At 37.4% G+C, this 16,619-nt stretch overlaps 1 protein-coding gene across 2 annotated transcripts in view; it reads left to right on the forward strand.

The window, feature by feature from the left end:
• LSAMP (limbic system associated membrane protein) overlaps positions 1 to 16,619 on the forward strand; it is a 591,098-nt gene that overhangs the window by 114,446 nt on the left and 460,033 nt on the right. The gene's annotated exons all lie outside the window — the stretch shown is intronic.

The raw sequence follows: 16,619 nt of genomic DNA on the forward strand, positions 1-16,619 counted from the left end.
TCACAGGCCCAACCTCATAGAGAAAGCCTCTTGAGTTTTCCTTGGTATTATCACCAAGAGTAAGAGCAGCCCTAGAAAGCCAGAGCACATACTAAATGCACTCTATTTTGGGTTATTCTCTTTGGGAATTGTCCCAAGGGTAGTGAGCAACCCAAGTCGGTTCCTTCTGAAGACCTAGATATTTCCAGGCTTCGGCTACTCAGTATATACTGAAGGGTTGGAAATTAGTTTTAATATTAACCTAAGGGAAATATAATTAAGAAAATAAATCACCTTAAAATGCTATTACAAACCCAAATAGACCTGATCTTTGGATTATCTGCTCCTCTGTGTTACTTATTACATCACTGTCCATTTAAGTGAATGCTGGCAGTTTTTGATTGCTTCGTTCTAAGTCAAACTTAGCAGAGAGAAATGAGAAGGTTTAGGTTAAGATGTGAGAATCTCTCGTCACTCCCAAATGAATGCTGTTTAAATTATTATGTTTCACTTGACCCATCCTGACTGTACATCTCTTTTCTTGTTTCGTGATGGTATCCAGCTTAAGGAAGAAACCTAGAAATGCTGAGGGAAGAACACACCCCCTTCATTTCAAAAAAGGTTCATTTCCCACTCTTGCTTTAGCCTGACAATGAGTTGTAGTTCAGAGGCTGCCCTGCAGGGAAGCTGATATACTCTGTAATTTAAAGGGCCTCAGACACCTCATGGGAAACTTGGTAAAACATTCTATTTAGAGACATGCCTGCTGATAAGACATATATTTTTATAGTTATACCTCTTTATTCCTGGGACATAAAACCTCTTTTCACTCAAAATGTGCCTGCTTTCAGAAAATAGAACAAGAGACGTGCAGAAAACAATGATCCTATTATCGTGTATTATAACTTTTGTTTTATAGTTGCCTTCTCCAACTCATTTCCTTTCCCTGCAGCTATCAATGGAGTCTAGCCAGCAAAATCTTTTGGATGTTTCTTCCCTTAAGCCCAGGGATGGCTCCCAGTTGATAGACCTAGTAATATCTACTTAGAAAGACACTTCTGCAGCCCTCATGAACTTTTTAGCAGTCAGGCCCTCTATGTACAAGTACAGCAGAATAATTGATTCAACCCTTTGTTCCCATGGAAAAGAAACTGTCAATAGTCTACATTTTAGGAGTGCTAGGTATGTGCTAAGAATTGTGCTACATGTTTCCAAGAATACACACATCCTGACCTTGCCCTCCCCAGCACCCTGCAAATGAGGAGTCCTTGTAAATTTTTGCATGTGGGAGCATTCTCCACTTACTGACTTGAAACATTCTGATCTGACTACACCTGTACCTATGGCTTCAACCCCCTACCTCCTGTTAGAATGGAGGGGGAGGGAGGGTGTGGCTTGCTGCTCTTTGTATGAGGATAATGCCTTCACTTCACCTCCCTCTTCCCCTCCCCCACCCCTACACCTGACTTAAAACTATTTTGAGGGCAAGGATTGTACCTTCATTCACATACCATTGTTTCTTCGTGGTCCAGTATGACTCCTGGTACATGAAATTCTTTCAATAAATATATGTTGAATGAATAAATAAATGAATTTCGCTCTAAAGGAGGGAAATACGGAAGCTTACTCATGTGCTGGGCACAGAATAAAAATTCAAAATATTGACTGAAGAAAAAAATGAATATATGATTTAAAAACACTGAAGACATAAATTCAATATGAGAGACAGAGGGAAAAAATGTTCACAAGAAGTTCAGATTCCCTCAAGCTGGGAGATGAGAGGAGTTTTTTATTTGTGGTCATACTTCAAATTCTACTCACTTCGGTGTCTCCTGCAAAGCCATTTTCTTCTGTTGTATTTACTAAGTTAGATAATTTCATCTTTTAGTATTCCTATTATAAAATGGGTCTTATGAGGGCACTTTTAGAATACATACAGAACTGTGATGAATGTAAGTAATATAATTATTTTTGTGAAATTAGGAGGCATTTGTTTCATTGGATTTTGATGTTTGCACTTTCGTATCAATTTTATATTTTTCTCTCCCCATCCTTCTTCTTTTTTGTTTTTCTTGTGAGTTGCCCCATATATTATTTCAACCTGAAGGAGATGAAGGATTAGCAGGAAATGGAAAATGAGACTAGAAGTGGTAGATTGTGCTTGAGTCAGATTTTTATTTTACTTTTACTTTTTATTTTTATATTGATTGATTGATGATTGATTTAAGAGCATTTTGGCTCAGGCTTTGGAATTTTTCTGGGACTTCTTTATTCAAGAGGAAATGAGTTTGCGTAAGGTAGACCATACAGTGCTGTGGTCATAGATTTTAGAACCATAGGTTTATGGTTGTCCTCTTTGTCTCACTTCTTTTCTTAATCCAATAATTTGGTTTTATTTTGTTGACCCATTTGTATAAAAGAGCTAGTCCTTAAATGAAATCCATCTGTGGTTACAGTAAATACTCTAAGCTATAATTGGTCTATATTATGAGGGAACTATAATTATGCACAAGGCTCTGTCACCCTGTGTAATTCTTTGACCCTACCATAGACTTAGGGAAGGACCTTGGAACTAAGTATGAACTTAAGCAAAAGGAGGCTGTCCTGTCCTTGATCTTTCTTTAAAAGACACACTTGTTATATCAAATTAGCTTTAGTTATTTTGTACCATTTTGGTCATAACAACACCCTAAGTACTTTGATTTCTCTCCCTGATTCTCATCGTGTATTCTGTAACCCAGCTTGTGACCTTCTAACTCTTCTCCATGAGGAATTTGTTTAGAAGCAGAAAAGTGACATTTTGTTCTTTGTTTTCTGTTCTCGACCTTCCCCACCAATAACATCCTAGTATAAATTTCTGTTCATTTGACTTCAGCATCACATACATACTCCCTTTCTGTACCATCAACACCATTGCCTTAGTTTAGGTCTTTATCACCAACCACCAGGACTATTATACCAAGTCCCTAATGCTCTCCACACCCCAGACTTACACCAAAATTTATTTCCTTTAACTGCTATTAGAGAACTCTTTCTAAAATCTACATCTGACCCCCTCATTCACCTGCTTACAATTCTTTGTTTTGTCTTCATTTTGGATGATTACTAGCATATCATACAGACCCATGCCTCCCTCCTCAGTTTCCTCCTTTATAGCTCCCCACCCTCACCTCCACATTCACCTCTCACACTTTGAATTTCAGAAATGTGGTTCACTCGTTTCCTCATAGATTCCATGTTGTTTCACAACGTTGTCCCTGTTGTTTCTTTTGTTTGCAATGTCTCTTGCTTCATGTCGGTATGTCCAAGTGGCATTTGCCTGTTAAGAGGAGTCTCCCTGTTTATGAACTTCCCTTTTAACCCCAGGCCCACATCATTACTTACCCTTTCCTCTGTATACTCTTGTATCTTATCTGTTTTTCTATGATGATCATTCTATTGGATTAAACCATTTACATGTCTGCTTCCTCCCAATCGATTTTTGACTCTTCGAGGCAAAGATTGTCTCTGATTGGTCTCCATGTCCTCAGGATGTGGCACATAGCAGTAGTTCAGTAGAATGGCATAGAACATCCTACCAGGTAGGCAGAGCAAGCTGGGTTGGCACAGCCAACGAGGGAACAGAGACATTGTTAACTGTGCCCCATTTATGACCTGTTTTTGATTCTTCTTAGGAGGTTTCATTCCTGCTTTGCCCCCTTATGTCACTCCTCCATAGGCATTACCCCAGCGCTGTCATTTAATATCCTTCCACCTACCTTAAAGTGCTGCCATCCCTTAAATTCCGTTGGCTGTTTTAACACTTCCATCAGTTCACACTTGCTTTTCACAATGATATAAGAGATAACAAGCCAAATACCACACACCATGGAAAAGATTGCTCTGTGCACCCAGTTGTTAAATCTTTTGTGCTCTGGGCACACTCATGCCAGCCTGCACATACAGATTATTCGCTCGCAGGGTTAGTGACTGTAACATTTTTGATTAACCTCTCAGTACACTTCACAAGCACTTACTCTGGGCTGTTTTCAGATCATGGAGATGCTGCGAATCACTGAGATGTTGCTGGATATCTGTTGATACAGTTTTTACCAGTGTGGAATAATTCAGTGCTTCTAAAATTCAAGGAGAGTCAACATAGCTTTTTTTTTTTTTTTTTTTTTTAAGGTTTGTTTCCATCTGACATAATTGGACATTGAATCTCAAATTTAAAAAAAAATGATAATCCATTAAGTATTACTTATGTTATGGCCTACGTGACAAAATTTGTGTATTCATAGATACAGATACACATTCAGTCCTTTGGTTCCAGGCTAGTCAATCCTTTAAAGCCTGCTTCTTAAATGTTTTTAATTTGAAATAAGCAAAATAGTGCATATCTTTCATTTATTTACCAAACTTTAATGACATATGGCAATTTTCTCAAAATTCTTAATTTTTCCTAAATATCTTCCACAGGAGGCATGACTTCTGTAGTTTGCTTAATTGAAGTCAGAGACAACTGGTCATTTCAGTTACTATTTACCCTCTTTCAAGGTGAAAGCAGGCATTTTCATGAGATTGAGAAGGCCTCTCTAGTTTCATTTCTCATTGTTCATGGGCACACATTAATTCCAGAGTTCATGAAAACAAAATAAAAACAGAAACAAACTCAGGATATATGTAATTTTGAGCTTAGGACCACAGATAGCCAAATGTCAGATTAGTTTAGAATTCTACATTCCCTGATTGAGAAAAATAGGATATTTATTTGGTAGACTGACAAGTATATGTATCACCAACTTGTAGATTAGCCCTTCCCATCTTGTATATGCTTCCTAATGGAAACAGGGGGACAGCTAGTTCTGAAATGTCATGTTTCTCCCTACAATGATATCAGCTGTCCATCCAAACATCTATCCATCAAAATATTCTTTTTATTTCACAATTAGTTATTGACCTCCTACTGTGTTTCATGCACAAAAGACGTCATAGAGTTCCTTTAAAAACAAACCAAACCTGTAAGTTTGAATGACCGTTATGTTTTATCAAAGCAGACACATGGTAAAACATGGTAGCCATTCAGACTTGTAAATCAAATACTATGCATCTTTTTAGTGAAAGTTATTTATTCAACAGTCCACAGAAAGTTACAGAATACCTCCTATGTGTTGGGAACTACATTAAGCATTGATAGTTTGTCCTTCCCGTTTGAGAATGTTAGCAGAGCGGAGGTGGTGGTATTTACATAAATTAGGTTGTGCGAGGAGGATTTTATAGAGGTGATTTTGTTATAAATAACTGTTGGAAAAAGTTATTTTAGGGGTTTAGAAAGATAAAAGCTGGGAACTAAGTAATGGAAGGAGGAGCAGGTAAAATGAGCGTTCTTACAGAGGGATAGTGAATTACAGGGGGAAAGGTTACTTACATACAGTTTCGCCTAGGGCTACCCCAGGTATGCTTATTTAGAAAGGGACATTTTCTGACAGTGTTCAGCAATAAACAAACTGATCATATTACTTAGAATACCACTGGTGATTGCCTTAACAAGTGGGCCCTTTCTTTTGCATTATTGGGTCACAATTATCAGTGCCTTCATTTCAGAATACATTCTTCCTTCTTGACAGATTGTCATCGTCTCTTGAGTAAACAAATTTAAACTTAGTATTTGGAGCCCTCGAACAGCACTTGTGACAAAGAATAGACCTGAGTTGAAGAACCTACTTATCCTTGCCCAGCAGAGCTGCTCTGAATAGTGGAAATGTGGGTGAATTTTTACCCTGTCTCCATAGCTGCAATTGCCCATTTTTCTTTAGGAGCGTTTTCATTGGTGAGGGGAGGGAAAAACCGCCAATTGAGATCAAATTACCAGTTCTAGCATGATGGCTTTGTGTCAAGGAAACGTCTTGCTTGCTACCTGTCTTTTTAATTTCTAACATCGTAATTTTATACTTTTACTCAATTTTAAAAATTTACATTGTAAAGCGTTAATTTTGTGGCTTGGCAGTAATACCTTTTAACTATGAATATATGTATGAGGAATGAGGCCTCATCGTATCTCCAGTGACTTATCCAATGAAATGCATAAATCTTAGGTCATTATTGGAAATAACTCCCAATCTCTTCAGGGTGGACAGCTTTCTCAAGAAACCATTTTGAGGAGGAGATAAAGTCTTGGAAGTCAGCAGACAATTTACTTCTCTCCGGAATGAGAAAACATTAAAAACTATTACAGACACAGTCTTTTATCACGTTCTCATGCCTGCATCACTGAATTGTAAATGTTTGTTCAAGGTTCCCTCACTGGTTTGATTTTATTTCTTTTTGTTTGTTTGTTTGGTTGGTTGGTTGGTTTTTGGACCACAGATACAGGAACTTGAGTTATTTTTTTTTCCTGAGTTCAGTGTCATTTTTCATTAATGATCAGTTTGGTTATCAGAGAGGCATGTTCACCTGCACTCTACAAGTAATTTGATGGTCTGTCATTTAGCCTGAGTGAAATACTTTTAAGTCTCAAGCATATGGGTGTAACTTTTTAATAACATAGTTCCATTCCTGGATTTTCATTTCAGTAGACATATTTAAACTGAAATGATCCTGGTTATTGGTGATATCAAATTTTCTTTTTTTTCTCTTTAATTTCCAAATATTAAAGATATTGGTTTAATACCTCAAATATGTAAAAAGTGTACTCACTATATTAACTTTTATCATTTTTGAGTAAAATAATATTCTGAGACATTGGGTTAGTAACCAGGTATTAAAATATTGTATTTTTCTATTTTGTTTTTGTTAAGACAGACACAGGTGACCTGAAAGAGTTAAGTCATTTATCCAAAGTGAGTATCCTGTTCCCAGGGGTTAGATTGGTCTTTTATCTTAATAAATAGCACATGTAACCTTATGTGATGAAGAGTATTATCTCCATTATAGATGCAGGAGATCATTGCTACAAGTTTAAGTGACTCAATGCATGATAGAAATCAAGTCAATAAAAGAGCAGAGGATAAATTCTAAGACCTCTGAATACTTGCCCAGAGCCTCCTCCCTGTGATTATGTGATTTCTCATGCCATATGAGCTCTAGGTCCAAACCCTTGGGAATTGGGACCAAACTCTTTTTTCTTTTCTTTTTTTTTTCTTTTTTTTTTGATTCTTTTGCACTCCATGATGGCTTTGCCTGAGCAAGGGGATGGATGACTGAGTACTGCTGCACAGCCAGCCTGCTTTCTTCCTTCACCTCTGTACTAAATGGATATGATCAAAACGTGCCTTAGACATGGGAGCCTAAATAATGGGGCTGCATTTCCTTGTGGAGCTCAGTAATATTTACTGAACCCAACAGCTTCATTTTCCTCAGTCCCTGCTGCATTAATGGCTGGCTTCAGGGTGGGAGGTGAGAAGGGAGGGAATGAAGAATAGCTGAGAGGGACTCAGGCGACATGGTTAACAGATGGCCTTATTAGAGACACTTTCCCTAGGCCTAAGTGAAGCCTTTTTGTCTGAGTCGGCAAGAAGTAGGTCATTTTCCTGAGCTGTCAGGCTCAGTGCTTACTTGACTGGTGACTATAGTTGCAGCAAGCTGTGGGTTTCCCCACTGGCTTTTGGTTTTCTGAGACACGCTAAGAGACTTGTCTCTCTAGGCCTTCCCAGAGCAGGGCTGGACTCTCCACAGACCATTTGTTTCTTTTCTGAGCTGCGGGCTGCTTCATAACTCTGCATGCCTCATGCACAACTGGCCACAGTTGGGGATCCCTGAATCGCTACCCATAAGGCTGCATTGGATTCTGAGCTGGTACCAGGGTCCAGAGGTTCTAGATACCTGGAGAGCCAAGGAAACACTGCAGCGACTCAAGACCATATGCACACCAAGAAACATCTGTGTGTAGAATAAGGAGTAAGCCAACTCACATATGTGTTGGCATCATTTCCCAATGTAAGCACATGTGATGATGAGTAAAATGCACATTCGTTTAAAATAGTTAGGAATTTCTAGGACCTCCTTGTCACTGTGGACTTTCTCAATCACATAGACATAAAAGGGATGACCGTAGTCCAGTGTGGTTCTGCACAGCCCTTGGACAGTATTTTTATCGTATTTCCTAAGAATTTGCTTCCCATCAATACTGTTGCCAGTATGTAACATGCTGTCTCATGGAGGTTCACCTGTCGCAGATTATACATCAGTGAGTTTTTTGAGTTTAGGGCATGTCATTATTAATCCTTCCCCATCCACAGCTGCCATTTTGGAAGAATTCAGACATTGTGTTTCTCCTTTTCCTACTCCACCAGTCCAAGGCCTTATGGGTGGCCATATCCTATGGATATTGAAAGAGCAGAATACTTGGATGGTCAAAACAACAGGCAATCTATAGTTTTGTTAGTTGGCAAGACTCTGTGCACTGAGTCATTTGCATAACTTTGCATTACCCTGTCACTCCTGCTGCTTAAATTCTTTTTTTTTTTTTTTTTTAAGTTTCGGCCCCATTCTCTCCTCACTTCCAACACACCTTTCTTGCAAAGTCCCTAAATGATTGTCAGATATACACCATATGTAAGGGTAAGCGATGCTCAATTTTTATAACCTCTACAAAGATAGGATGTGTCTGTTTCTGCTCCCTGCACCAAGAGTGTGGCACAGGAGGGGGAGCTGTAAATATACCAGGAAATAAACCAGTATCATTCAATAGTCTCCTGTGGATTCAAAAATTATAAATGCTTAATTAAGCCTGACTTGACAATCATTTCTGTCTCCAGCATGAAGAATAGAAAATAAAGTGAAACTGTACCTTGAAATTAGTTCTTATAACATATATAATATGCTTTAATTGATAGATAAGAAAATAATTTTGTGGAGATCGTTTTTTTCCCAAAGCCACAGATTAATGACTGCATCTTTACAGACTGAGGACACTTACATACATTTTCTCTTAAACAATATGCCCACATTTCTTTGTGCCTCTGGTCCCCCTCCTCCCTTCTCTCTCTAACAAACTCCAGAAATCAGAGACAAGCCTCTAACTCCCACTTATTTTCACTTCCAAACACACACACATCTCAAAGATATTCGGACATGTTGCAGCCAGCAGATATAAAGCTGTTGGTTTTAAGTCCATGATTTATTTTCTAAAACTGGGCATGATTTTGGGCAGAAAATTAGAGAGGGGAACAGAAGGAAGGTCTCTCCCTTCTGTCCGTGATCTGCAGGGATTTCTGTTGGAACTAGAAGAGAAGAATCAGACAGAAGGTTTCTTTAGCTTCTAAGCAATAGTAAGTCAATCGTTGCATTATATTTTAGGTATCTGTGTCTGCAACAAAAGCATAATGGATAGCTAGATAGATTTATAGATAGATGCCTAGATGGATGATAAAGAGAAATGGAACATACGTTGAGGAATTGTATCACAGAATGCCTTTTGGAAGATTATTTGGCTGCCAGAGATGCCACACATAAAGAAGATAAAGGAGACAGAGCCAATAAGCAGTAAATCTATTATGACTACAGCATTGGTGGATTCTGGAAGAGAAAATGTGGTAGTGGGGGGTATCACTGAAGAAGAATAATGAAGATAAAATTAGAAGACATGAGCAAAACTGAAATACTATGCCCCCCTTCCTATGAGCTCAATGGATAATTTTTCTAAAAACGATAATTTTCAGCTGCTTTATTCTTATTGTATATGAAAAATCAATGTACAGAGATGTTAGTTGATGTTATCAGTTTGGTTAATGTATCTTACAATAATCTTGTGCTTTTTATTCTCAATCTACCCAGAAATACATTTCCCAGGACAAGGCTGAAAAGAATAAGGCAAATGCAGCATGTTGAAATGCAGCATGTTATATGATTAGAACCAAACTTAGCATTTAGATTTAGGAAAATCAATAGACACTATCATATTTTAGATCATCACCTTTATAAGAAAAAGTTTTCTTTTTTGGTCCTCAAGAAATAACATAAAGGCTTCATGTATCAAATATAGTTTATTTTTAAAAAATATCAAGCAGTGTTTAGCAGACAGAATATAATATCATATCTCTGATGTCAGCTAAGGGTCTCTTTACCCTTTTTTCCTAGGACACATTTCTTTGACTACAATGATATTGAATCATGGGGACATTCAATGGTCTCCCCAAGATTTTAGTGTTTCTATTAAAATAGTGTTAATAAGTCTTGTGTACTTTAGTCTTCTAGAAATTCTCAATTTATGATGGGGTTACATCCCAATAAACCCATTATAAGTTGAAAATACCCTAAGTAGAAAATGCATTTAATATACCTAAACTTTCACACCTCACAGCTTAGCCTAGCCTGCCTTAAATGTTCTCAGAACATTTACATTATTGAGTTATAGCCCCATCATAAGTCGAGGAGTATCCGTAATTGCCTTCCTCCTCACCAGAGGTAGGAAACACAGATGGGCATTTTGTAGACATGATGGGATGCAAAAACAGAAAACACAACATCCAAAAAAAATGCTGGCAACACTGTACACTGTAGAATATGGGTTGTTTATCTTTGGGATCATGGGTCTGACTGGAAGCTATGGCTCGCTGCCACTGCCCTGCACCACAAGAGAGCATCTTATCGCAGATAGGAGGGAAAGAATTATGCCAGGGCATTCAGTTCAAGTCTGCCCCTTCTGGCTGTGTGATCTCAGGCTTGTCATTTAAATTCTCTGGACTCTTGGCATTTGCATTTCTTGTCTATAAAATGAGGCCCTTAGACTATTATTCTAGGTTCTTTCATGGTTATGGATTTTGAGGGCCTCCTCCATAGCGTAAGGGCTTTGTCTTCAACTTCTTTGAATCCCCCAGAGTGCTTGGCCTAATGTATTAACTGTGGGAGTGGATTCCTATAAAGTATTTATGTATTTCTTACTAAAAACAATCCTTATATTGGTATAAGTCTAACTCCTGAACGTGAAACTACCGCTCTTGGATGAATCAAACAATGCTATAGTCAAACAGTGTAGTTCTGGGTTCTTCTCATCAAATCCCGTTTAGTGTGGGTTGTTTGTAGGATATTTTTACAGTAAAGTAAAGCCATTGTGGTCTAAAAATCTATAAAATGTGACAGTTTTGTCTTGTTTAATACTGAAGAGTTCCTTTACATTCAAAGTTTGGTAGGGAATTAACTAAGGGAGTAGATAACAGCTGCAGTATCTGTTTCTTTCAGGCTCTTGAGGAATTGATTTGATTTGTCTGCATGGGATTTGGGTGCAGTGACCATATACCCATATTCATCATACTCATGCTCATTCATACTCATTGCATTATATAGCCAGAATGGTTCAGTGCGTCCAGCGCACACAAGTAGGAACCTTGTAAGCTCAGTGGGAATCGGTGCTCTCTATGAGATCTTAATGTGCCACCCAAATGTGTATCAGCCAGTACAATATGGTGGCTTCCTAGTGTGTTGTTCTAAAGCACACAAAAAAGACTCTAGTTCCTTTGTTAATCTGAGATTGGAAACTTTAGAAGTAGATTTTGTTTCCTCACATAGTATCTCCTTGATACATCAATTTTCATAGCAAAATACTCATAGGATCTTCCTTTTGGCAGCTTAGGGGTGTCAGTATATAATACCCCTTTGTTGCCCTTCTGTGTTCATATCCAGTTAAGAAATAGACACAGAAGACATGTCAGTTCTGATATGATGAGATGGTGATTTCTTTATTACTGATAATGCAAGTGGAGAATAAATCTGTAGAACTGTGACTAAAAGAAAATGCTGACACTCTCTGTCCCCTTTCTCTCCAACTTTCTTCATCCCTGGTGTCTAGACCTTGCGATCAACCATGTAGTAGAAAATTTAACTCTACAGAATAGTCACACTTCCCTAGAATGATAGCCTTATGCTTTTCAAGATGGAGAAAGAATAAATAAATAAATTCCTGTACCTTGCAACTTTTAAATGACGATTAGTTCCATCTAGTTAAGAAATGTGGATCCATGGATGTCACCTGATATTCAAATAACTCAAACTTGAAGAGTCAGCAGGCTGAGGTATTACTGTACTGGACATCCTTCCAGGTGGAAAATAGGAACCCAAGAAAGCAGGCTCCCCTCAGCATTACTTTATTCAGAATAAGAAAGTCCTTTAGTATTGGCCAGACGTATAACTCCTTAACAGTAGGACAATTGTGTAATGTCAATTTTGGCCACTTTTAATTTTTCCCTCAACTACAAAAACATGATTTTCATGTCCTCTTTTATCACCCTATTCCCCATAGTATTCCATCCATTTTTGTGTGTGTTCCACACAGGAGCATTCTTAAACCCCCCTCAGGCCAGGAGATAAAACTTGTCCATGGCTTTATTTCCTGCTCCCTTGCCAATAAGTTTTAATTGAGCTTTGGGAAAAGATTTCAGGAAGAGCTGTGAAACTGTTACAGCTCCTCCGATCTGGCCTATAGTCAGTATAAATGCTATGAGTTCTATTGGTGACAAATTGAATTTTATACCCTCTGTCACCCTCGCTCATTACCCGCCAAGTCCAATCACTGCAGGCTTGAAAGTTAAGTGCAGGTTACTTATGTTATTTGATGTTAATGATGAAATGGCTGCCCCTGTAATATCCCACCTCAGATGTTATCCACAGAACATATAAATTAATTTTTGATTCATAACAGTTCTTAATATTTAAATTTAAATGGCAGTCTAAGCTTGGTTACTTTTAATACCTTGAAGCACAATAGGAAACATTGATTACTATAATGCTGAATCTGTATGAATAGTATTTAAAAATCACTACCACTATGGTAACAAAACAAAAAAAATCCTTATTCTTTATTATAAAGAGTCTGTTAAAGGTTTCTTTTTACTTCAGATTGATTCCCATATGCTTTTATTCATTTCACATAAAGTGACTTTTCTGAAATAGAAGTGATTATTTGTTTTCTCCTTATTTCTGAACCCTAGAATATTCAAATGCTTTTGTAGATTGTAGTAAGACTCAACAGTCAACATTTGAAATAATTATAGTAAAATCAGGAGTCAAAATTGCAAAGAAATACTTCCTAAAACATTGTACTTCTGGCTTATTTTATGAAATCCAACCATTAATAGTTGACCATTTTCATGTGAACAATCCCCTGTATGGGCTGATTGTAGCCAGTGTTCAATGTCAAGTGGTTGTACATTTGCTGGATTCCTGCATTCCGGCATTAGTAGGTATGTGTGCAAGAGATGTAACTTCAAGATGATGATGGTGATTCATTCTATTATGTATTCAGCTATTTATTTATTCAATCCCTTACCTAGAAAACTAAACAACCACTGAAATGAAGTAAACAACCAATATCTGTTGAGGACATTGTGCATAGCACTGGTTTTATGATGTATATCACCTGGAAGAAGAAAAAGTGTGTGTGTGTGTGTGTGTGTGTGTGTGTGTGTTCAAAATAATACATGCACATAGCTGAAAACATTAAAATACAGAACAATCTCCTGACATAATAACCCCTAAATCCTACTTGCCTCTTTTATGGTTTCTGTTTTAACTATATTGATTATCTCCATATATCTCATTATATTGCTTATAATGATATTAAAAAGTTTATCAGTTTTACTTATTATCAATTGACTTCATGTTATAATGGGTAATAATTTTTCTTATTCAAACTATCCCCTAATTTTTCCAATCCAATATGATTGCAAATCTATTCTCAATTCTCCTAGTCACTTCTGTATGAACTGTTTGTAACCTGAGTTAAACCTCCACTTTTTGTTCTATGAACCATAAACATATTTCTTAACCCCTATCTTGTAAGTTAAGAACATTTGAATTTCTGCATCCCTCTAGCTTATTTCTCATCTTAAAAAAAATACATTTTGATAGAAATAGGAAATAAAGTGTTATCTCATATTTACAAAGTGTGATCAAACAATACAGTGAATGTTTAAATACAAAAATGTATTACAGTAAAAGTCCCATTGCCATTAATCCCCCTCAAAATATGCCCCCTCGCTTTGAACACACTTATCCTGTTCTTGCTCCTTTCTGAAGCAGTTCTGGAAGTCCTCTTTCGTGAGTGTCTTTAGTTGCACTGTTGTGGCTGCCTCCATGTCTTGAATCTTTTTGAATTTGGGGAAGAGTCAAAAGTTGCACGTTGCCAGATCTGGTGAATAAGGTGGATGTTTTAATAAGGTGTAATGTTTTTATTTGACAGAAATTGTTGTACACCAGCAGCGATGTATGACATGGAGTGTTGTCCTGATGGAGGGTGATTTATGGCACACTTTAAAATACACCTCTCTCAACCATAACTCACACCCAACTGACTGCACCAAACAAATTGAAACTTGTCACACACTGTTCAGTGCACTACTTCCTGAATTGAAGATCCCTGCCTTTCTGTTGGATGGCACTCGGCAGCAGCATTCACCTTATTTCATCATCACAATGGAAAGCCTCCATGTTACACATGCTTCTGGTATTTCTGTCAAATAAAAACATTATGGTATGTCCTCATCCACCTTATTCACCGGATCTGGCACTGTGTGACTTCTGGCTCTTCCCCAAAATCAAAATGACCGTGAAAAGTAAACATTTTGAATCCATTCAGGATATTGAGGCAGCCATGACAGCGCAACTAAAGACACTCACGAAAGAGGACTTCCAGAACTGCTTCAAAAAATGGAAAGAATGATAGGATAAGTGTGTTTGAAACAAGGGGGAGTATTTTGAGGGGAATTAATGGCAATGTGTCTTTTACTGGAATGATTAAAAAAAAAAAATTCACTGTATTTTTTATCACACCTCATATACAGCCCTTCATCGTTTGCAAAATTTTCAGGTTTGGGTGGTAATCTTGAAGACTACGAATAACCTGTATCAGATTTTAGAATGAAGGGTATCTACATATGGGTATTAGCCAAATACTTCTTAAGGTTCCCCAATGTGATCAAAATCTGGAAATGGTAATGAGTATTGAGTCTTTTGAAAGAGAAATCACCTTGGTGGCAATGCCAATAACAAGGGACATCCAGAAGAGGTGTTTGGTCCTCATAGGAAAAAGACGAAAATACATACAATGAGTACTCTCTGAAGAAAATGATGGTGGGTATATGAGAGTGAAGGTGTTTGTGTTGGTATTTATTCATGACAAAGAAAGAAAATAAATGGAGAAAGAAATAGTTTTTGGTTCCTTTTGTGAAGGCTGACACAAGAGTGTTCAAGAGGTAACCCTTCCATAGTCTATGGGCTTCAAAAGGTTAACGTGATAGTGTTGGGGTTATTGAACATTTGTATTCTGAGCTTTACCCTTATTTACACTTAGGTTCACTAGCTTGTAAATGAACACTTTCAGGACAACAGAGAAACTGTGAGCAAACCATTTAACCTTGTGAGCATTAGTGACCTCTGAAAAATGAAGATGGGGAACAAGATCATTTGGGGAGTCCGATTTTGGTGTTAAATTTGTACTGTGAATCAGAAGTCAGGAGGCTACACCAGATATACTGAGGGTGATTAAAAGACCTATGAACAATATCTTACATTTGTAAAGCACACTACAAATTAAAAACTCAAATGTTCCCCTTCCTTATTGATTTCTCAAGAAACCTTGGGAAATGCAGTGGGTGCCTTTCCCCAAGATCTTGTAGTGAAATAATGGCTGAGTTGAAATTAGAAACCTGATTTCTTCTTTCCTAGTAGAATTTTTCATATTTATCCTGTGGTGGACAACCCATAGGCACACAATGTCTTTTATCCATATTTACGATTTATTTCCATCACACACAGTTTGTGTCCTATAATCATCATCTGAGAAGTTATGGTTGGCCTCATCTTCTTTTCACTCTTATATGCTACTTTTGCATAGTGAGACCCAGGATTAAAGATGAGTTGACTTGATGAACTGACTATTAATATCTTGGGGAGATTAAGATCTTTGTCAGTGTGATATTTTTTCCTACTTACATTTAATTATAAAATATACATTCCATCTAAACTGCAGAAATGAAATAAATAAAAGAAGTAGGGGAGATTAGCAAAGATAAATTTTAAATTAACTCACTGCTCTGCAGGTCAGGAGAGAAAATACATTCTCCTGTACATCTTTCATGAGGGGTGTCATTTTACATGGATAGTGTTCCCAGAAAGCATGTTTCAAAAGATGGCAAATTATAAGTCTTTCCAGGATTTATTTATCCTTTTTCTTTCTCTCGTTCTTTCTTTATCTTGTTCTCTCTCTCTCTCTCTCTCTCTCTCTCTCTCTCTCTTTCTTTTTAGAACTAGAGTTGCTGTTACACAATTTACTTTGAAAAAGATTGCTGAGTGGTGACCTTAGAGCTGGGGAAATTGTAAAGATGTGAAAGAAAGTAAGAAGACAGATAAAGAGAAAAAGTCCAAAAAGTTGTTGCCTGGCAGGTTTCTTCATAACAATCAGAGCTCTGCCAGGCACTTTCATGAGTGAGTCAATGACTCTTGTTCCCAAGAAAACTGTAGATTAATGCAACTTCTGAAGTCTGGTCTGCAAGTGCTTGTGTCTCTTTCACAGCTGGGAAACTCTGCCAAAGTTTTAAGTACCTAGTTTTGTCTGAATCCATGATGGGCTCAGGAAGTTACAGTGGGGCAAAAGTAATCCCTGGGCTTTGGGGGAGGAAAGAAACAACTAAAGCTTGATTTTATATCTGAAATGAGCCTTTGGATAAATC

This window comes from Rhinolophus sinicus, linkage group LG01, assembly GCF_036562045.2.
Source record: "Rhinolophus sinicus isolate RSC01 linkage group LG01, ASM3656204v1, whole genome shotgun sequence".
Lineage (NCBI taxonomy): Eukaryota > Metazoa > Chordata > Mammalia > Chiroptera > Rhinolophidae > Rhinolophus > Rhinolophus sinicus.